Raw genomic sequence first — 23,149 nt, forward strand, 5'->3', positions numbered from 1 at the left:
CATCAATGAGACATCCAATTGGCGCAGTGGGCAGCGACCTTGCTTTCGAAATCAAAAACTGGGTTCGATTCCCACAACTGTAAAATGTTTGTGATATGAACATGTTTTTAAGTATAAGTATTTATGTATATTATTCATAAACAATATTTATCTGTATTTTAGTACCCATAGCACAAGCTACACTTAATTTTGGGCTAGATTGCGATGTGTGTACTGTCGTAGTATATTTATTTATCTGCATGCAATAAATTTATATTTGTTACAGTAAGGTGTTAGTATATAGAGTGGGTAAATAATTAAACTTTGGCTAATTACAAATTCATATTTTCCAGATATTTTATTAAATAGTTTCAAGAAACAATTAAAATTATATTTGATGTTGACCAATGTTCATGAAATTGAGTTGGTGGGTATTTTGATATAAAAACGACTGCATTATCGATGCACCTCAGTCCTACATGGACTGCAAACAAAGATGAACAATGCAAAGATACCCTCCGGTATCTTAGTCGTTTATAATATTATAAAAATCATATTAAAAATTGGCAGAGAACTAGCATTTGGAGACGTAAGATTCTTTTCATCCCGGGAATGCTCCTTGTATTGTTGTTTCATAATTTTCGAATTTATTATCGAAATTCTGCATAGGGTTAACATTCTGGTTATAAACATTGAATGCATTACTATGCCCGTTTTCACTGACGGTGAACAACGCAATGCCTCCTAGGCATACATCAACCGTTTAACAGTAGTTATAAACTAAGAGTTTGTGAAACGTTATTTTCTACAAAAATTTTGTAAATCATAAGGCATTCGATTAAGGCGATGCCGTGGTTTAGTGAAGGCATTAGTCTGGATAAATAAACAGGTATTATATTAATAAAAACAGAAAAACGCACCGCAATCGAGGGCATATGCTAGTATTTTAATAATTATATTTTAGCCGATTCTTAAGCTAAGTGTTCCTTGAATTAACTCAGACTTGTAGAAAAAGCTAAAATTAGACGACGTTCTAAGCTTGTCAGAAGACTGTCTGGTTTTAAGACTAAGTAAAGTCTGAGTACAGATAAACTGCGCTCCGTAGTCTCAAACATTTAAATCATTTTTAGATTTCATTTCATTTAAGAGGGTTCAAGATATACATTACTCATGGTTAAGAAAGTTTGAGGAATCGTGATTCTATTGGATTCCCTGGTCGGGATCTTGTAATGGGGCGACCTCGTTAGTAGGATAAAAAAATTCGAAACTGACACTATACAATTGATAGATAAAACGGTGAATACTCATATAAAGTACATACAAACGAACATACTCCTATTTTAAGTTAAAAAGGAATCCTTTATGAGTTTCCAAGATGCGAAACTTGTCTTTATGCCATATTTTCATAAATAGGAATCGCGTCACTGTTCGAGCCATTCTTTCATCATCTATGCTAAGAAATGGACACGCTATTGTGAATATAGTAACAATACGGATAGAAAGATTAAAACATACATACTCACAAATACAACCTAAAATAATATATAAATATTAACACCACTTTTGTTTTGAGCTATAAGCCAAACTTTGTGAACACATCACGATCTTATTGAGCTATGTCGGTTACTCTTGATCTTTCAAAATTCTCCTTTTTTCTGTGATATTTCTAGCACAGCTTGCTAAATTCACCTCTGTAAGAGTCGTGAGTTTAAAAAACACAACAGTTAGAAGAAAAAATATACTCTTTTTTCACTTTTACTACAGAGAAAGTAAGTAAATTCATACTAATCCGATTAAAGACTTACACCTATGCAAAACGCGTAAGGCATACTATCCTTCAATACCTTGATTTTGGTTTCAACGCAGGTTAGTGCGCTTTCATAATTATTACTACGTATCACACTATTTAAATTTATTAAAAAAATTTGTGTACAATGGAATTGACACCAGTATATGGCTTATACATTTTAAGGCAGAAAATAATTTAGCATAAAAGCTGCATAAAAAGTCACAAAGTACTAATATCAAATATTATGGTACCGATGGATAGAAGCAGGCGTTACTTTACGGAATTCTATGATTTATTATGAAAATTAAGCTTAATTTGCTATACTCGCGAAAAACAGGAGAATCTGTACCTATAGTGTATTTAATAATTTCTTCTATCTTTATACTCCACACCAAACAGATCTTCGGCAATGTACCCTGTATGCACGTGTCGCTCCGAAACCGAGACGAGAGCTTCCTCAGGAGATGTTGACTTTACAATGTATACTTGTAAAGCCTCAGGATAGCAAATTAAGCTTAATTTTCATAATAAAAATTGTAAAAGTGTTAGATCTTTGGATCAGAGAGTAATACTATAACTGTTAGGTCAGTCGCTATAATATTTATTTGTGGTCATAAATTAGTGACATCTGCATATCGTCTGCGAAAGGTGCAGAAGTCATTTGTGGGATTGAGTATACGCTTTTATAATATGATTCCTAAGGTAATTTTGGACCTACCAATGCATAAGTTTAAAGAATGTGTTAAAACACATTTATTACAGCGAGGTTATTATACAATTGATGAGTTTCTTAATGACAAGGTTGCTTGGAAGCATCCGGCTCCGCTTTCATCTCTCACAAGATAGAAAAATGAATGTTAAAATATAAAATGTAAATTTTTGATGTTGGAAAAGAGCAACTGCTGAGTTTCTTGCCGGCTTCTTCTCGGTAGAATCTGCCTTCCGAACCGGTGGTAGAGTCACTACACACGGACAGACTTGACGTTTCAAAAGTGCTTGTATTAGGCCTACTTGAAATAAATGAATTTTGAATTTTGAATTTTTGAATTTTGAATATTGTAATATGGGTCTACGTAATTGCATTGCTACACAGCTACATTGCTACGCAGCTACGTTACTACGCAGCTGCAAAGCTACGTATATTATTTGTACATTTCATACATTTTACATGGATGCACACGGCTAGCATCGGTTTCAGCCACACACTGCACATGTAATACTGTGTTACCTTAACGGCTACATAAAGTACTGTTGGTTTTACGGTGCACTAATCTATGTAAAAAACATTAAAAACTAAATAAGATAAATATACTACGACAATACGACACATAGCCATCTAGCACCAAAGTAAGCTTAGCTTGTGTTATGAATACTAGGCTGTCTGATGAATATTTTAATGAATAATATACAAATTAAATACTTATAATATACATATAAACACCCAGATACTGAAAAAAATTCATGTTCATCACATATCACCCAGTTGTGGAAATTGAACCCACGGTCTTGGAATCAGAAAGCAGGGTCGCGCCAATCTTCCGTCTTTAACAACGTGGGTATAAAATATTTAAAAAAACATTCGAACATTCAAACATTTCTGCAACAATGCAATATTAATGCATTGGTATGTTGCTCGATAAAATATGTTTTGATTATGTGCTATGAAAATCAATATTATTTTCGCTATGAATTATGTAAACAATATTTCGAAATTTCTACAATTCGGCCGGAACTGAGTACATCCCACAGTTTCATTACCGGCTGTCCGAAGCATGCTCATTACCATTACACTGTGTCGGACGCACGCGGTCATTGCAGCCGGACTGCCAAGTTTATTTACATAAATTAGTTCGCTTTTCTCTATGTTATTAATAACAAGAAAATTAATTAATCAATCCATACTAATATTATTGAGAAAAAATTTTTGGTTTATTTGAACCCAATGGACCCCAAAACCACTGTACTGATTAATATAAACTATAATTTTTTTTTTCTTTTATTAAAGGTTTGTTCATCACTGAACATGTCACCCTCATAGGTCACCCTCACACTCTACACTTACTTCTAACTACTCTCTACGCCGCATTGTTACATACATCATTTTGTATAGCATTCTAGCCTCTCGTGAAAACGGAGAAGCCAGAATGCTATTAAAAATACCAATATTCATACGTTCACATTCCAAAAGGATATGCTGGATATCTTCCAGCATTCCACATTCTGTACAGTTTGGATTAGGGATCTTTTTCATAAGGAAACCAAAACTATTTAGTGGAAGATGTCCAGCACGAGCTCTTAAAGCCGTTACAATGTCACACCTGCTCAGATCAGCACCATCAATCCATGAAACGTCCTACTGTTGGTTGAATTGTTTTAAACCAAATTCCCTTGCTCAGAGATTTTTCATCAAAATACTCTTTCCAAATTTTTATCCAGTATTTTTTTACTATTTGGAAAGCATCTGACCAGTATGGTAAAAAATTGAAATGAATGCCGTCTTCTACAGCTTCTTTGGCCAATTTGTCAACAATTTCATTACCAGCCAAGCCGATATGAGCAGGTATCCACTGCAATAGTACACTTTTACTTTTACTTTTAATATTTTGAATGGTCTGCAATATATTGTAGACAATTGAAAATATTTTTAATTTCAATTAATGCCAATTAGATATTTAATTTAGAATTTACCGCGAGTTTAAAAAATTCAACGACTAAATTATTTAAGAACCTACACAAAACAATTCTGTTTAGGTATTTAATTCTATTTATTAATTACTAGGTAAATAATAATAACAAATTAAAATTAATATTTACAATAAATATAAGCCGTCTAACTGATCACTTATGGGCATGGTACCCAAAATGCTGGCGCTATTGCCCCTTTGAATTGCTAGACTTAGCCGTTGGGCTAAATAAGCGCCAGCTTGGGTGACCAGACGTAAGGGCCAATTTTTGGGACACGATGTTAATAAAATTTTTCCTGTCCGAAGACCATAAGCCCAGAGTATCAAGCGCCGCAAAAACATAATCATTACAAATAACGGAATATTTATGGCGCTTAAGTATTTGAGCAGAGCAGCTGCTGCCGCTTTTTACTTACCGCCGGACGTACTTTTAAGTGAATTGAAAAATTTATTTTTCAAAACTACACCCGATTTTATTCCACTAGAATACACAACCTCAAAATATCAGTAGATTTGCACTTCATCTAAATAGAATTCCACGCGTGTCTCAAATAAACTGTTGCTACCGGATGCTTTGAAAACAAGAACAAACGAGGACGAAGTGTCGGGTAATAGCTGGTTATACTAGATAACAGTTACATATTGTGGTTAAAACATTAACTGATGAAAATATTAAGCTAATTTCTGAATATTATCTTCATCATCATCATTATAATCAGCCTATTGTTCATGGATATAACACGTAATCTTAGCGCCAGTAAGATCACGGAGATACAATTGCAAGGACTTGTAGTCGACTAATAAGTAAATTCACACTGAGCATCCAACCGTTTAAATCGGTAAGATCATCGCGGAATCTAATATGGATCGTATATTCCATGCCATCAACATATTCCCCGATGAAATGGAAAAACTTTAAATGGTTCCGATTTTCAGCCCCCGCCGAGACGTGGGGCAATTAAAAGAATTGCCCGTCTACCATCTAGTTCGATGGTCGTGGAATGCTTGTATGGATTCATATTGTGTTCGTTCCAGTCGCGTTATACAAAGCAGCTCTATAATCATATTATAACATTAAACATCAGTCATAATGCAAAAATAACGTTTTTAACTTTTGTACCTCATTGATTTTATGTTATACAAGTTACCCGATTCTTAATAAAAAAAAATAACCAGATGCTTAGATACATGAAATTCAAAAATTCAAAATTCAAAAAGACCAGAAGGGAGTAAGTTTAGCCACTTTGCCAGTATCAGACAAAAACTGGCAAAGTGGCTAAACTCTGTAGAATAGTAGTAGTAGAATATTATCTCTACAAGTCAACAGATGGACCGATTAATTTAGGAACGGGTTATTGTTCAGCTTATAAATTACTACGAATGTAACACAGGATATACTATTAAATTAAATATCTTAATGCGTGAAATACTATGAGAACATATATATTAATTAAAAGAAACGAGTTATTTCATGCGCTTATTCTGAAACGACGCGTTTTCAGGTGCAATTTTCCTCCGTGTATTTTCTTCCGTCTCATTTAGCCTGCGCCTCGTTCAACATTGTTACTTTAGGAATTAGGTCTTACGGGCTACTAGAAGCAACTTCAATTATTGAGAACAATCAATTGTATCGGGGAATTTTATTTATGTGAAAATTGTAGAAGCATTTTCATGTAATGTTAAACTAGTCAATAGTTGTTTTACTAGTTTGGTTGCTTTTCATTCTTTTACGATTGGGTTTAATTTTCTTCGTGGGTAATACAAATTTACTGTCGCTGTGTACAATGTGAACTAATTGCCTCGTTGATCTAGTGGTAAACTAAGGATAAAGGTCCTAGGATCAACGGGATTGGATGGTTCAACACAAAAAAAACATATACCTGTAAACTTTTGCTATAACATTGCACAAGTTTAAAGAATATGCTAAAACACAAATGTGTTTCATTTCAATTGTATAGCAACCTCGATGTAATAAATTTTACATCAAGGTTACGATACAATTGATGAATTTCTTAATGACAAGGTTGCAAGGTTCCAGAACCTGTAAAAAACCTCTTCTTTTATCTCTCACAAGATAGTAAAATGAATGTTAAAATGGAAAATGATAATGTTGATGTTGGAAAAAACTGCTGAGTTTTTTACCGGCTTCTTCTCGGTAGAATCTGTCTTCAGAACCAATGGTACCAATGAGTTGCTGCAAACGTATGGATTTATAAAGTCATACCTAGCTTACAAAGATTACAAGTAATTAATTGCGATTAACACATAAAATAAATTTAAATAATTAATGTTTTTGTCTTGGAAAAATCATCTAAGGAGAACAAAATCTGGCATTTTAACCGAAAGATGACAATTATCCACCTATAAAAACATTCCCAAAGAGGGTGACGTTAGACGGTCGGTCGTCAAAAATATTCCACAAATAACAAGGCTGTTTACAAGCTTGTTGTTGATGACCTCCCTGGCACAGTGACGATAGTCTTCTAAGTTCTTGGCGTGATCTCCGGCGTGAGCAACTTGCGTATTTATGATTTCTGAACTGACTTTGGTCGGGTTTGGCAAGCTCTCAATTGGGAGGCTTCGGCCGTGTCTAATTACCACCCCTAAATTAGCAAAAGGGACATCGACCATCGGAAAGTTCAGGGGCATGGGCTTAATATGACTTCCAAAATTTTTTTTTTTTTAGATTTTTTTTTTCGTTTTCGAATTCCATACACTCGAACATTGAGTGATTCGGCGTGTCTTCCTCACCACAGTAAGGACAGTCTTCACTGGACACTTTGCCTATTGCATGCAGATAAGTATTGAAAACTCCATGCTCACTCAGTACCTGTGTTTTTAAATTGTCGACCTCAGTAAGCCTTCTTGTCTAGCCATTTTTCATGGTCTCTGGTACATTGACTCTTTTCTGTTTTCTTCCATTCCTTTGCCCATTTTTATTGCGTTCATTGTCACTATTATTTTGGGGTTCTAGCTTTTTTATAAAGCCTTGTTTGTTTTTGTTTCGTTCTAAAAGCTACAATCTTAGACTGCAACATCACTAACGAGTACCAGCAGATAAGACAGCAGTCAGGTGAATTTATAAAAATAGAATCAAGAACACACAGAAGCCTCAAACAGCCATTATTGAACGCAGTGCATTGTGTCTAAAAACAGTGAAAACGTGCCTCCCACGTCTCATTTTACACCCGCAAAATGTTGGTAGGTTAAAAGCAGTGGCGTGCATAGAGAGTATGCACAGGGTATTCAGATGATATATATGAAGAAAATCTCCAGTACGAGTTATAAAAAACTTAAGGACAGGGATTGTAAGAGTTATAGACGTTTACAGTCGTTTACTGGAGATTTTCTTTTCTCATTTATATCATTTGCATACCCTATGCATAGCCTCTATGCACGCCACTGGTTACAAATTTTTTCACATTTTTCCATTTTAAAGTGAACGCTTAGAACATTAGAGGTAAACTAATTACTGTCAACTGCGCAGCTACATGGTATGAAATGACTGAACCTTTTCTTCGAGAACCAATCTAAATTGGAGTGGTTTTAATGCTTCAATATTCAATACACGGTTTCTGTACGTTCTTAATTCTGTGCTTATAAAGGAACAAAAAGAAAATCCTGTGCAATTTATTTACACACGGCAGAAGTGTAACTTCTGAAAAGTATCCTACGAGAGATGTGGATGTAGAGTATCAGAACTATTAGGATAAATGTTTAGTATGTGGTATTTAGATTCCACGGTAGCCAGAAAATTAAATAAAATGTACAAAATTTTCTATCTCACTCTGTCCTATACATTTATGTATTTGTTTTTTTATCAAGATATTATTCGGTTTCCTTGTTAACTTAAATACGAAAAAAAATGTATAATGTATTCTACCTCATTCCCTCCCATACATGTGTCGTCTATAAATCTGTATCTTTCTTGATCGTGAAGAGTTGCGTTATATTGAGTTTAAAATCACAACGGTTCTAATTTCCCTTCAATAATTATTTTAACACAAAGCAATACAATATAACTCCGTAGTGTTTTAATTTGTTACTTTAGTTTTTGGCATAATTTTAAAATTAATTTATCAAGGAGATGAAAATATTCACACAAATAAAAATTAATCAACAATCAATACACTTATACTAAAACTTTCTAATACGCAGGCGCAAACATATGCATTAAACACATGTGTTCTATCCTATTCTCTCGCCAGCTGAACCCTTCATATTTTTATATTTGTGTCTCTTACCTGTCGTTTTTTCCGTTGCATCCAGTTTGAAATCGAAGCGATTCTAAGGAAGTTTCACTTCAAAAGTTTTGTGCTGACCTTACATAACATTTGATCCGGTGACCGATTAACGTTGACGTTGCTTTACCGGTATAATCGACTGATTTGCGCTGACACCAGGCCACTCCACTCACAAAGTATCCAATATCACGCTGAAATAGCCTAGCAGTGTGCTACAAAGAGACTAATTGTACAAGCGCCCGGAGCTAAATTGCGAGCCGCAAGTTCATTACCGATTGTCCGTTCCAGATTACTCATTAAATTGTGCCCTGACAGTTTGCGGTATGCCTACAAAGTAAATGATGGGGTTTGAAGTATGATTTTTGACCCCCGACGCAAGAACGACGCGATGTTATATATTGGTGTGTGCTTAAAAAAAAAAGCATCTCTTCTAATTTCAATTAGTTATCTATGCAATCATTAATTTGTTGCATCATTTCTTGGAATTACTAAACGTGTTTTATGAATATTTCTATTTTGAAGGAGAAGGCTATTATGTATAATACTCAATGCGAACAAAGTAAAATACGTAGAAAAATAGATAAAGCAATAAAAATGTATTAAGTGGAATATTACTGTTTGTAAGAAAATCTCATAACATAACATCGAATCATATGGAACAGAAATAAAAACACACGGATTTATAACACATTTCGAAACGTGTCTCTGATAACGCTCCTAGCGTTTTTTATCGAGTGTAAATGACTGGTAGGTTCCAGGAGGGATACTTAATACGGTGTCTCAATCATGAGTAATAAGGTGTATTTATGATATGTTAAAATATATATTAGTTTATTATTTTTACTATTTATTATTTTTCTTTTTCTTTTTTTTTAATTATTAACAATGCTTAAAAATAAATTAAAAAACACTATTAAAAATTTATAAAAAAAAAAAAATTTTTTTTTCTATTTATTATATTATTATGAATTATTTATTTGTGTAATCTTGTTTAAGCATTAGTATGTTACTCGTATGTATTTTTTTTATGATGCACAACTTGCAGTTTGTTATCCTTACGTTTTCCTTATCTTAAGGCTGCCTGGCAGAGATCGTTACTAAGCGACAAGACCGTCGGCATAAATAAATACAATACAATCTTGTGCAGTTTCCTGAGATGTTACTTACATATGAACAACCAAAAATAACATGTCATATTTTACTGCAGCTTATCTAACTACTATACACTATACTATATAACACACGTAAATAGAAACAAACAAAAACATTTACAGATAGACAGATAGCTCTGTTTTGATAATGGTTCAATGTGACGTGACATTTCGTGATTTGTGAATAACGTTTAATCATTATACAAGTTTAATTATTCATATAATTAACTTTTATTTAGAAAGTTCAGCTATCTATACTTGCCCTTATTTCTACCACGAGTTAGTTTTTGACGACCTTTCTGGCTTAGTAAAATGAACACTGTGGTAATATTATATATGGGAGCTGACGAATTCGATCCCTGGTATTGATATTTGGGAATTTATAATGTCTGAGTTTTGTCTCGTCAGATCTGGTGGGCGTCTCTCAGGCTTTAGCTACCACTTTAAATTCCGAATTCGAGCGATGTCGCTTAGATACCGATTATGAATTGCCATAAGTAGCTACCTCTTACAGGCTAGCCTTCAAGAGTCTTAGGCTGCTTTATCACTTCCCATCAGATAAGATTGCAGTCAAGGCCTAACTTATATAATTAAAAAAAACCGTCAAACAGTACGTTCGTGTAATTACAAGTGGTACCTGTACATTATTGAACTCTCACAACAATACATTTTAATTCTTGCACAAAACTTGATCTGCGCAACCTATTTGACTACTAAACACAAACTTTGGACAACTATTTCGCCCATAGTCGTCGCGTGAACGTACTCAATTCGTGTCCGTATGTTTTCGTAGCCATCGAAGTAGACCGTCGAGGGGCAATTCTTTTAATTGCTCCACGTCTCAGCGAGGGTTGAAATCGGAACCATTTAAAGTTTTTCCATTCTACCCGCGGATATATTGTCACTGGGGATGTAGGGATGTAAGGCTGTCTTTTCATTAGAGAAGTGCAACGGGGCGTCGCATGGGATGTATATATCCATCAGTGTTTATAAGCTTTATAAACACATCCTATGCTTAGCTTAGCTATACCGTAGCTTCGCTGGAAAGGGTTTAACCGAGCGAAGTTTTTCAATTGATGACGAAGATTGCGTTGTGATTCGTTAACTTCGTCATTAGCACAGAAAACTTCATATATGAAATTAATATTAATCCGCATCTTTACTTTACATACCCGAAAACAAAGTCTCTCCTATTGCTTGTATAGAACTTTTAAACATTGCAGCAGTTTTCACTAATAGATAGAGTGATTGAAGAGAAAGTTTAAAAATAAATTAAAATTCTAGTTCAAATTTAAAATTAATTTATTTCAAGCAGTCCTATTTTACAAGCCCTTTTGGAACGTCAAGTCAGTTTGTTTGTAGACTCTACTACCGGTTCAAAAGTCAAATTTTAAGAGTTAAAAAAAAATTAAAACCGGAGCATCCTCACAGGATGTTGACTTTAAAATCTTAACAGTTATTCATTGTAAAGTCACCATCTCCTGAGGTTACTCCGGTTTCGGAGCAAAACGTGCGTATAGGGTACATTGCCGAAGATCTGTTTGGTTTGGAGTATAGGGATTGAAGAAATTATAAATAACACCATACAGACTCTTCTGCTTTTCATAATATATCATGGACTTCTGCAAAGTAACGTCTGCTTCTATGCAACAGATTTTAAGAAATTATACGAAAAACTAGTTAGTGCCCGCGTTCTTCGTCCGCGTTCAATATGTTTTTTACAGATCCCGTAGAAACCATTTCTTTTCAGGGATATATCCTTTATAACATTATATAGATAGATATATTACATTATTATATGTACTTGGCGTTTCAAAAGAGCTTATATAGCGCGTACTTGAATGAATAAATAAGATTGATTTTGATTGATTAAGCCTCAGACCTCACAAATACCTCTATAAAAAAAAGTCTAAGGTTGCTTAGGTAGGACGTTTTGCGTTTGTAATATAAGTATATATTCTCGGGGTACAATTTCGACTCTTAATCGTGCCTATGTAGTCGTCTATAGTTTACATTGACATTGACTTGACGTTTCAAAAGTGCTTATAATAGGCCTACTTGAAATAAATAAGTTTTGAATTAAAGACGACTTTTAATAGTATTTACTGTAATTACAGTATTGAAGATATGTTAAAGTATATATTAGTTTATAATTTTTTTTTTAATATTTATTATATTATGTATAATTTTATTTGTGTTCAAGTATTAGTATGTAGCTATAAGCATGTATTTTTTTTAATATGCAAAACCTGCAGTCTGTTATCCTTTAGTTTTCCTTATCCTAAGATTGCCTGGAAGAGATCGCTACTAAGCGATAAGGCCGCCTTTTGTATACTGCTTCTGTCTGTGTTTTTTTATTCTTTTTTCTGTATTTTTTTTTGTGCAAATAAAGAGTATAATTAAATAAATAAATATGTTTGGTAGAAAATTCGGGCCATTGTTTAACAGTTTACAATCATTCTGTAATAACGCTTAACTCCGTCGTGTCTATGGAAAGAAGCCTTAGGGCTTTCTAATCAAATGATTGAACACTCTAATTAACAGAACCTATTAGTTCTGCTTAATTTGTCTCAAACTAATTAATGAAATTTACATAACTTTTTTTGATCCATATAAAAATCGTCATATCGTATCGGTCCACAACAGGACTTGGGTCTCCCACATTGAGAAGGAGTTTAGGCCGCTGACCCAGCGCGGATTGGTGGAGTTCACACACATTTGAGAATATTATCGAGAAGGCGTGATGGTTTTCTCACGATGTTTTCTTTCACCGTTGAATCTATAAGTTGACCATTGAAGCGCTATTTTAATTACTTAAAAACGGATTCAAAATCGGTCCCCCGAAAGTGGCCACTGGCCGCTTCATAATATAAAAATAAATAGAGGCATTGGCAGAGTACTCAAACATTGATGATGTATATTTTACTCAAGTCTCTCAAGCATACAATTCAGGCGATATTTAATTATAACCTGTGTCATAGGTTCGTATTTGTTCATTTTATTTTATTTATAGGTTACCCCTTCTTTCCTTTATTAGGACATCCCTTAATATTTTTTAGAACCTTTTTTACAATCACACTACAAATACATTTTAACTTATGGATAACAATCTTGACAGATTTTATATAGGCACAAAATCTAACAAAACATCACATTTAACCTCAGCGTTAATCAATTAGTTAAAGCTTATCCCGAGATTGGGAAGCCGGTTCTTATTATAATAATAAAGTTATGGTATTACGCAGTCTTATTTCCGAGAAGATAAACATAATATTACGGTTTTATTTTTATTATTTATTATTCTTCATAGATAGATAGATAGATACACTTCATTACAAAACAATGCGTTTTAAAATGGCAAAAATACAGATATATATATCTGACGGCCTAGTGGCGCTGTGGGCAGTGACCCTGCTTTCTGTGTAAAAGGCTGTGGGTTCGATTCCCACAACTGGAAAAATGTTTGTGTGATGAACATGAATGTTTATCAGTGTCCGGGTGTATATCTGCGTATTATAAGTATTTAAGTATATTTATCATTAAATTGACAAGCTGCGCTTACTTTGGCGCTAAATGGCGATATTAGTTTATATATTTCACGTTGGAATGCAAAAGGAAGTCTTATTGATAAAGCAATATTTTCTTTATTTCTCGTTCGTTAAAATGTATTCTCCAAATAAAATATTAGTCGAAAAAACGTAGTTACATTACATAATAACTATTATTATTGATAAAACAAACGACATGATATTCTCATTCATTGTTCCCGATTGAGACATAAACATTCAATAAATGTACGTGACAGTGTGTAGGACACCACGTGTGAAATTGTTATTTGTATATTGTTACGTTTACATTGATACAGGTGCCGAAGATATCCCCTTAGTTCAATTATTCTCATATTCGCGGGCTTTTGAGGCTTTTGAGGCTTTTTGCTTCTTAGATATAAGATGACATTTAACAATTCCCGATCGTAAGTAGGGAGTTTCATCTCCGGCACGCAACTCTAACTCAACGTCATCACCAACAAAACAACTCACCCTACTAGCAAAGTAGTGGAGGTTTTGGCATCGAATTTGGTCACTCCCAAACTCCCCCGACGCAAAAACCAAGGGGCAAATTAATTAATGAATGAATACAATTTTAGTGCAAAAAAAAAAAGTAGTAACAGAGATATACAAGAGAGTACAATTTGGTGGCTTTATCGCTACATAGCGATTTCTTCCAGGGAACCAAAGACGCAAAAAGATAAAAAAGCAGGGGTGTTATAAGTTTGACGTTCGTGTCTATATCTATGTGTCTGTATGTCGATGTGTGTGTGCGTGTGCGTGCGTGTGTGTGTCTGCCTGCGTGTGTGCGTTTGTGTGTCTGTGTGTAACAAAATGGCGGCTTACATATTTTTTCACAACTCCCTTAATATGGGTATCAAATAAAAAAGCTTAACTAGTGAAATATTACAATCATCGTCCAATGCTGGACATAGCTCTTTTGTAGGGCGTTCCAAACTTCACGATTCAAGGCCGCTTGTGTCCAGCGGCTCCCCGCGACTCGTTTGATGTCATCTGTCGCATCAAAAGTGCCACCTATGGGCCTACTTGAATAAAGATATTTTTGACTTTGACTTTGACTTTGACTTTGTCCACCTGGTTTGGGGAATGCTATACACTATGAAATTTTTTTTATTACAGATAGCCGCCACAACAATTTTTTAATATTTTTTTTTTCACAACTAACTCGATATCCCATTATGGATATAGATAATATACCCAAATGAAAATACTTAACTGGATGAATATTAATAATAATAATAATCATTTTAATTTTAACGTTCACTATATAGTCGGTTAATTTTTTATTTAGACGTGTGTGTTTTCATAAAAAACGCGGGCAAAGGCCAGCTTGTGAATTATGAATGTATATAAATGTAATATTTTTTTTTATAAACCACTTTTTGTGTTGGAAAATATAGTGTATATCTAAGGTTTCTTTTATGTTATGTCAATACATTAGAGGAAAGGAGGCAATTTCCAAGTGACCCCGTTAACGTAGTAATGTAATAAGGGTCTCAATAGGGTTCGGGACCCCCTAGTTTACGTATTTTGTTTTCTATATAAAAAGAATTCGCTATTTTAACACGTCGTTTAAATTCACCGGAGATGCTCCAAGCTGTGGTCCAAGTAACAAACTTATTAGAAAAAGATTTTTTAAAGTCTTTACAAATATATAGTATGAAAAAGGGTGCCTTAAAACATACTCGTAAATAAAAAAATGAAGACAAAAATTAACCTGAGAAGATAAATTTGCGAATTTTTAAGTAGTCACATTTATAATAAATGGATAAATTTTGTGTAATATGTGAAACTCTGAAAGGGATCCTACATGCTATTAATTCCATTCTCATGTTTAATTACTAAACAAAGTATAGCAAATTAAGCTTAATTTTCATAACATATCATGGAATTCCGCAAAGTAACGTCTGCTTCTATCCGCTGTTAATTAGTCTGATAATTCCTCATTAAATAAAAAGCCAATTTTTGTTTTTAATTAAATACGCTTTCGCCTAAAAATTACGACAAACCTCTAAAAAGTCTTAGGCGTGGAGACAACATTAACCCTAATTTAGATTATATTGGTTATGCATACTAAACCCTCGGAGGAACAAATCTCGTTACTTTACACTACAGTAAAAAAGTTTCTTCGTTAAAAGCTAGCTTACATTTTTAAAAGTGTACGAATTTCGCGTGACTTAAGCACTATTAACGTGTTTGTATTAAATTAATCTAACCTAGATCTAAAATTGGTGTTATCAGCTTTTCAACTCATCTGTTGGTGTTTTATAGTGTGACAAATTACCAATCGTATTACGAAGGAACCGCGTGACATAGGTATGATCCGACATGCTCAAAGGTATTTGCTTTCTGTTTCCAATACAAGCGGCAAACTCGTGAAATATTAGTCTAACTTACCATTATATACGTCTAAATCAAAGAATTAATAGATACGTAAGGATAAGCACTTTAAGATAAGGAAATTACCATACTCAAGTACTAAATAAAAATTGTGAGATATTAATTAGGTTTATTTTATTTTTATGTTATTATTTATATAAATATGGCGTAAATAATTGGGACCAGTCTTTGACACTGACAGGACGGTCCTGGCTAATAAGCTCGAACTTTGATAAAGAACCGGGAACAGAATACGGTGTTTTTAGTGGACATCTCGATTTTTTATGACGAGAACCTCGTGGGAGCTGAGACAAAAAAAAACGTAAGTCAAGACACTTACGTTTTTTCTTTGTCTCAGCTCTCACGAGGTTCTTCTTCTAAAGAAATAGGTTTACTTACAGTAGCTTAGCAATATATTTATAATAATTTCATTTATATTAAACAAAACATTAATCTTTAAAAAAAAATCAGCATATCGTCTTAGGAAAGTACAGAATACCTATGTGGGGCTGAGTATATGCTTTTATAACATGAGACCCAATGTATAATTAGATTTACCATTACAAAATTAAAAAGAATGTATAAAAACACATTTAATACATCGAGGTTACTATACTATTGACGAGTTTCTCAATGACAAAGTTGCCTGGAACAAGCCGCGCCGGTTTTATCTGTCACAAGATATAACTTCTGAGTTTCTTGCCGGCTTCTTCTCGTTAGAATCTGCCTTCCGAAACGGTGGTAGAGTCACTACAAACAGACAGACTTGACGTTTCAAAGGTGTTGAATTTTGTGGCACGTGGAACCATTCTTATCGTAATATCTGCAAATGATTTGATCCCAGTTTGCGTAGCACACAATCTGAGGCGATTGGGGTTCAGTGGTAGCTCACTAGCAGTCAAGATCAACAAAGCGGTGTGGCTGGACTGGGCTAGAATAGTCCGCTGCTTTTTTAACCTGTTCCTCCGACCCCCGGCCGTCTGGTCTCCTTTTCCGTCTCCCCTGTCCTGTACAAATATGTATTAATGTAATCTATGTTTTATTTTATTAATGTGTATGCATTTAAGTAAGTATATCAATGTAGTTTTATCTCACTACATTGATATACTTACTTAAATATTATTTATCTTGTACATGGACGTGTTAGTATATTTCAATTATAATAATAATAAGCCCTTTCGAATCAATTTCATCCACTTTCAATTAATCTTCATCAGTATCATCACCCTATAGTAGTCCACTACTAACCTAATGGCTTCTCCCTAGGAGAGGGCTTGCTCACCAAGCTTGACAGTCGAGTTGGTGATCGTAGTAAATGGTATGATGCCTGTTCTCCTTTATGTTCCCCTAGTCACCTCGTACGACACCCGTGGAAACACAAAGGTTGGCGCACAGAAACGACAGCTGTATTCTGATCTACCTTCACGGCATCGTTATTAATCTTAATACTACAGAAACTATGACTTGTACTTGTAACTATGTATACTAACTTGAACATTTAAAAGGTAAACTATAAACGAACCAAAACAAAAGGAATTTCAAGATAGGCTTTCGGTTGTCACGCGGCTGGATTTGACAACACAAAAAGTACAAACCTGCCCACGATATCCACGTGCTGTCGTGGAATATAAATCGCTGTGGATTCGGGGACTTTTATTTACATCGTTGTTTTGGTAGCGTTGTGGGGCGAGTCTATTTTTAATAGACTTTACAGTTAAGACATAAAAGATCTTTCGCGAAGTCTACAACCTTATTAATCTAGTTAAATAGAAGGAATTTGTAATGTAAAAAAATTGAATTCCAGTTTGCGGATTTTTTTTGCATTATAGATTTTAAACTAAGATTACGGGTGTAGTACCTACGCAGTCCCTTCGTGACCACGATCCATGCAACTAGGTCGAAATATCGACAAATCGAAAATAATATCGTGGTATGTATCCGTTGAAAAAATGTTTTTTTTGCATTACAAATTACCCTGGTGGTAAATAATGATCCAGTTGGAGATGGTAGCGGGCTAACCTGTTAGGGAGTTTGGCAGTTATGTAGAACCTATAACGCGTTTAGTGGCACGTCTTTGCCGGTAGGGTGGTAGGTAGGTTCTAGCCACGGCCGAAGCCTTCCACTAGACCAGACCAGAGAAAATTCGAATATAATAAATTCCCAAATCTCGTCTTGGCGCAGTGGGAAGTGACCCTGCTTTCTGAGTCCAAGACCGTGCGTTCGATTCCGACAACTGAGAAATATTTGTGTGATGAACATGAAATTTTTTCAGTGTTTGGGTGTTCAGTACCTGTATATTAATTTTTTTATGTTTATTATTCAACAGTTATCTTAGCACCCATAACACAAGCTACGATTACTTTGGGGCTAGATGGCGATGTGTGTATTGTCGTAAAATATTTAATTATTTGATTAAATTCAAATCCAAAAAATGTTTTATTCATGTAGAAAACCTTTACATAGCAGTGAGGCATTCATTTAAGGATTAGAATGATGATGATAAAAGTGCAATAAAAATGCTTGACAGTGATAAATGGAGAAGTATTTCAATCCCAACATTGTCGGCATAACTCTCGTCGGTCAGCACATTAACTGCTGGGGACTGACGGACGCTCTAAACAACGAACACTTTATACTTAACGAGCACGTTACGAGTACGAAGTCAAGACGACAAAATAAATATTTTTTTTACTCCTAAAATACTAAAATAACGTAACTTAACGTAATCTTCATTGTTTTGGTCCGCAGATAAATTGGTCGCACGTTAACTCAAATTATTTACAGATCTTGTTGTAGACAAAACAATTGAACAAAGTAAAGCAAACAACAGAGAAAATATGGTAGGTTTGCAACCAATGAGATACATTAGTTATATTACTGTGGCTATTACTACATTTTAAAACTAAGTACTCTCAATCAAGTTTGTGTGGGAGTTTCGACGTACTGTGGTGAAAGCTGTCGTCTTATAAGTGGGAGATGCAGGTTTGATCCCCGGGAAATTTGGGAATTTATTACATAAATTTTCTCTAGAAGTGGTGATAGCCTAGTGGGTAAGCATTTGGCTGCCCTTTCGGGGTCCGAGTTTGATCCTCGGGACACTCCTCTGACTTTCCAGAATGATGTGAATTCTAACAATCTGAACTTGGCCAGCGTGGTGGACTAGGGCCTAATCCCTTCCCATTATACGAGGAGACCCGTGTTCTGTAGTGTACCGTTAATGGGTTTTTAATGATGATGATGATGAGTTTTCTCTGGACTGGTCTGCAGGTGGAAAGCTTTGGTCGTGACTTTGTTACCGCTCCACTGACAAAGACGTGCTGCCAAAGCGATTTAGCGTTCCAGTACAATGTCATGTAGCAACCTATAGTTTGGGTTTAGCAAAACTGTCATACCTCAGGACTGGCTAGCCGTCTACCATCTTAGACAGAATCATCAATTGCCATCTGTTGATATTATAGTCAAGGGTTCACTGTTAGTGAAATTAAAAAATGGTTAATTTGGATTTTCTACTTTCTTAAAGTTTAGCTAACGGTTTAAGAAGCTTTCGCTAGAAAAGCGCTCTTAATAAGCTGGACTTTTGCTTAAACACACAACACGTTACTGTGTGGAAGCACACAGCCTGTTGCTATGAAAATAATGAAAAAAATCTGTAAAAATACAATACAAAACTATTCATTTATAGTATGTGATTTGAGAAATTTTGAATAGAGATAATTTCAACCTGAACTGTTTTTATTTTATCCCAGACAATTTAAAATTTTCGTAAATGTAATGTATATTTATGTCTAGCTTTATCGATGGGGAAATAAAAAACCTCCAAGAGCGTATCTTTAGACTTGGTTATTTATTCAATTACAATTACAATTCCATTACAATATTATATAGATTACATAATAATTATATTTTCAAAAGAGAATGTCAATCTTATGTATACATTTGAAATGGAACCCTGTGAGGGCGCGGTAACAAGATTGAGAGGCGGACTTATTATTGTCATTATTGAATATTCTCATTTAGAAAGTCGTTTATTTTATAATAAGCTTTTTCCAGCGAGTAATGTTTTAAGGATTTTGTAAAAATATTTATATTTTCTCTTTCTTTTATATGTTCCGGGATTTTGTTGTACATTATTGTGCACATTGGGTTTGGGCCTGTGCTGTGGATTTTTAATTTAGATGCCGGTAGGACCAAGTTGTGTTTGCTCATGCGCCGTAATGTATCTAGCCGGGCAAGTATTTAAGTTTTGATTTAATATTCAATATGTTTTCTTACAAATTTGCATGTTTCTAGTATATATATGCAAGGCAGGGTAAATATTTTTAAGGATCTAAAATGAGGCAACTGCTTTGGGAATGCCTAATATTGACTTGCAATCCAATGTTTGAAACATTATAAATGTGAAAGTGGGTTTGTTTTTTATTTGATTTTTTATTAGCTACATTTAACTTAAACATTGCATTTAATGAAATTTGGCACAATTATAGCATACAATCTGGTGGAAAACAAACAGGATTCCCTCTTCCTCTCCTTCTATGACATTTAACAACAAACACTTCATAACATATTCTACATATAAGGAAAAACTATGTAAGAGAAACAACACAAAAATCATAAGCAACACCACGAAAAGAGGCCCCGAAAATCCAGACGAAAGACGTTAAACATCTTTCGCGAATATTGTCACACGCAGTCCTGAAAAACTTATTTCACTAAGGGCCCTCAGAAATGGCGGCAATCGTCGGGAATGATAACATTGCGATTCAAATAAAGGGACGATATTTTGCGGGGCTCATAAAGCACACGCGCTTCAGAGTTGAGTCAGCGCATTGGGGTCCTCTTCTTACTTAGCGACTCAGACACGATCAATTCTCTTTTATACATCCGCGTTTGTAAAGGGGTTTACAAATCCTGTGGGAACCGTTGGTTTTTCTGGGATAAAAAGTAGCCTATGTTACTCTCAGTCCTTTCAACTAACTGTATGCCCAAAATCAAGTTGTTAAATCGTTCATTTAGGAAGCGAAGGAAGGACAAAACAAAAAACGAACACATTTCTCATTAACAATAGCTATAAGTTTGAAATTCACTGCATTCTCACCTGGTACGTGATGATGCACTCTAAGGTAGTAGCAGGTTCACTTGTCAGGGGAATAACAATTTTGGTAATCTAACAAAAGACCTAGCCACGGTCTCAGCCTCCTAGCAGACAAGAGAATAAAATTAAGATATAATAAATTCCCAAATTGACCCTGCCAGATGGAACTTGGGATCTCCACTCATAAGACCCCGCGCTTTCTACTGCGCCAGGCATGTTGTCAAATCTGTCGTTTATTTATTCTAATCCATTATTCAAAACTTATATTGAAATACACATTTTACTGTATTTATACAAAAAGTGAATATAGCACTCCAAACGCAAAGATATTGAAATAAACGCCAAAAGTTAAGGTATCCACGAATACTAGGCGGCGGGTTTATATATTTTGGGGATGTAGGGTATAAAGGATTACGTAAACGATAAATAAGCTTGGGTATGAACTGTTTGCTCTAACCAGGTTGCTTGTTAAATATTTTCAAATGACAATGTGAAATGGTGGAAACACCCGGCTAAGTTTGTTGTGGGCTTCTTCTTAGACCAGGGCGCGTTTGGAACCCTCGCAGCTTTAGTTTTAAGTTTACGAGTGTATATATATATAATTACATTCGACACTACACACTACTATTTACAATTTTTTATGTAATCAATGCATGAACAGTGCATCTATGTGCCTATTTGAAAAACAAAATATTTGACTTTGACTTTTCAAACGCGTGTATTAAGTAATATTTATATAAAAATCAAATATAACTAACATTACTCGGTACAAATATAGGCTACTTTTTATACCAAAAAATGTACAGTTTCCGTAATAGATCTGATTGTGTTTTTTTTACATAGGTATGCTACACGTGAAAACCTTAACGCGTACAAAATCCCGGGTAACAATAGGTAGTGCAAAATAAAGATGGCAACACACGACACGACTTAAGGTCGTAGGCAGAAAAGAATGTAACGCGATAAACGAATCGTGATGAAGCATATGTGTTGAAACATGAGTCTGACCACATTTCCCGTTTGTTTAGAATATACAACCAAGCTTAAAATTTTACTAAAAACATATATATTTTCTAAATCGTGACGTATATGTCGATACTTTTTCCACCCGTATGATCGTTTGCCAAAAAATCGCCTGCTTTTGTATAAATCTTTAAAATTATGCGCCGTTTTTTTTTTTGTTTTTCCGGGCTTCCAAGAGACTAAATATTTAGTAAAACAGCGCATATGTATATGTAACAAAGGTTATGTTATATGCAAATGTAAATGTTTTTCAACTGCACCACTGCACAGAATTTGATAATATTAAGTACAAAACAAGTGCCTTGCAATTTTCTAGTAAAAACTGAAACTGCAGCCGGACATAGGACTTTCTAAATCTGGCAACCGTTTTCGCGGGATTTCAGAAAAAACCTTTTTTCTTTAAGCACGGCTTCACAGCTTAACCGATCTTGGCAATGGTTAAAGATACTTTGCATCCTAAAAACGATAATGAGTTTAAAAACAGTTCCCGCCGAATTTTTAAAACGAAAGTAATCAAAACGTATAACTTTGGAAGCTGAGCTTGTTTTGTGAGAAATTTTTACTGTTTTATTAGTGGAAAACGTTAGTTACGGAGGTGATATCGTAAAAATATTATTGTAATTTTTTGCTGTCCTTTATTACCCGCCGTCGACGTCTAGATGAGGTCACGGCTGGCACGTGACACTGTGGCGAGACGTTCTTTACAAGCTTCATGAATGTGGCCATAACTATTTAATCCTAGATTATTTCACTTTTTTAAATATTCAAGTGAAGGTGTAAACTGGAAGGTCCCAGCTTTGATTCTGGGATCGATTAATGTACAATTTGAATAAATAAGAAAACTTTACTGCTGATTTTCGTTAGAGCAACTTTGTAATTTTTTTCAGTCGAGAACGTTTCACTTAATCTTGTACGAGCTGTAAAAGAGCAGTGTTAGCCCGGTCGTTCACACTTTCTTGAGCGACTGAGTTCGAATTCCGGCACCCAACGCTAATTTTTCGAGTTTTGTGCGTTTTAGTTAAGGCAATCAAAGATTTTAAACTAAGATTTTCGTAATCAACATTTCTTAAATATTAGTATTAGTTAGACTTAGTTAAACTGGGTCGTAATATCGAAAATTCCATAATATCATCGTGGTGTGTACCTGTTGAACTATATTTAAGGAAAGGCAATTGTGAGGAAACCTCTACAGTTTATTAATTTTTTTTTAATCGTAAAACATGCACACATTTTATTATA

Source organism: Pararge aegeria, chromosome 19, assembly GCF_905163445.1.
Source record: "Pararge aegeria chromosome 19, ilParAegt1.1, whole genome shotgun sequence".
Taxonomy (NCBI): Eukaryota; Metazoa; Arthropoda; class Insecta; order Lepidoptera; family Nymphalidae; genus Pararge; species Pararge aegeria.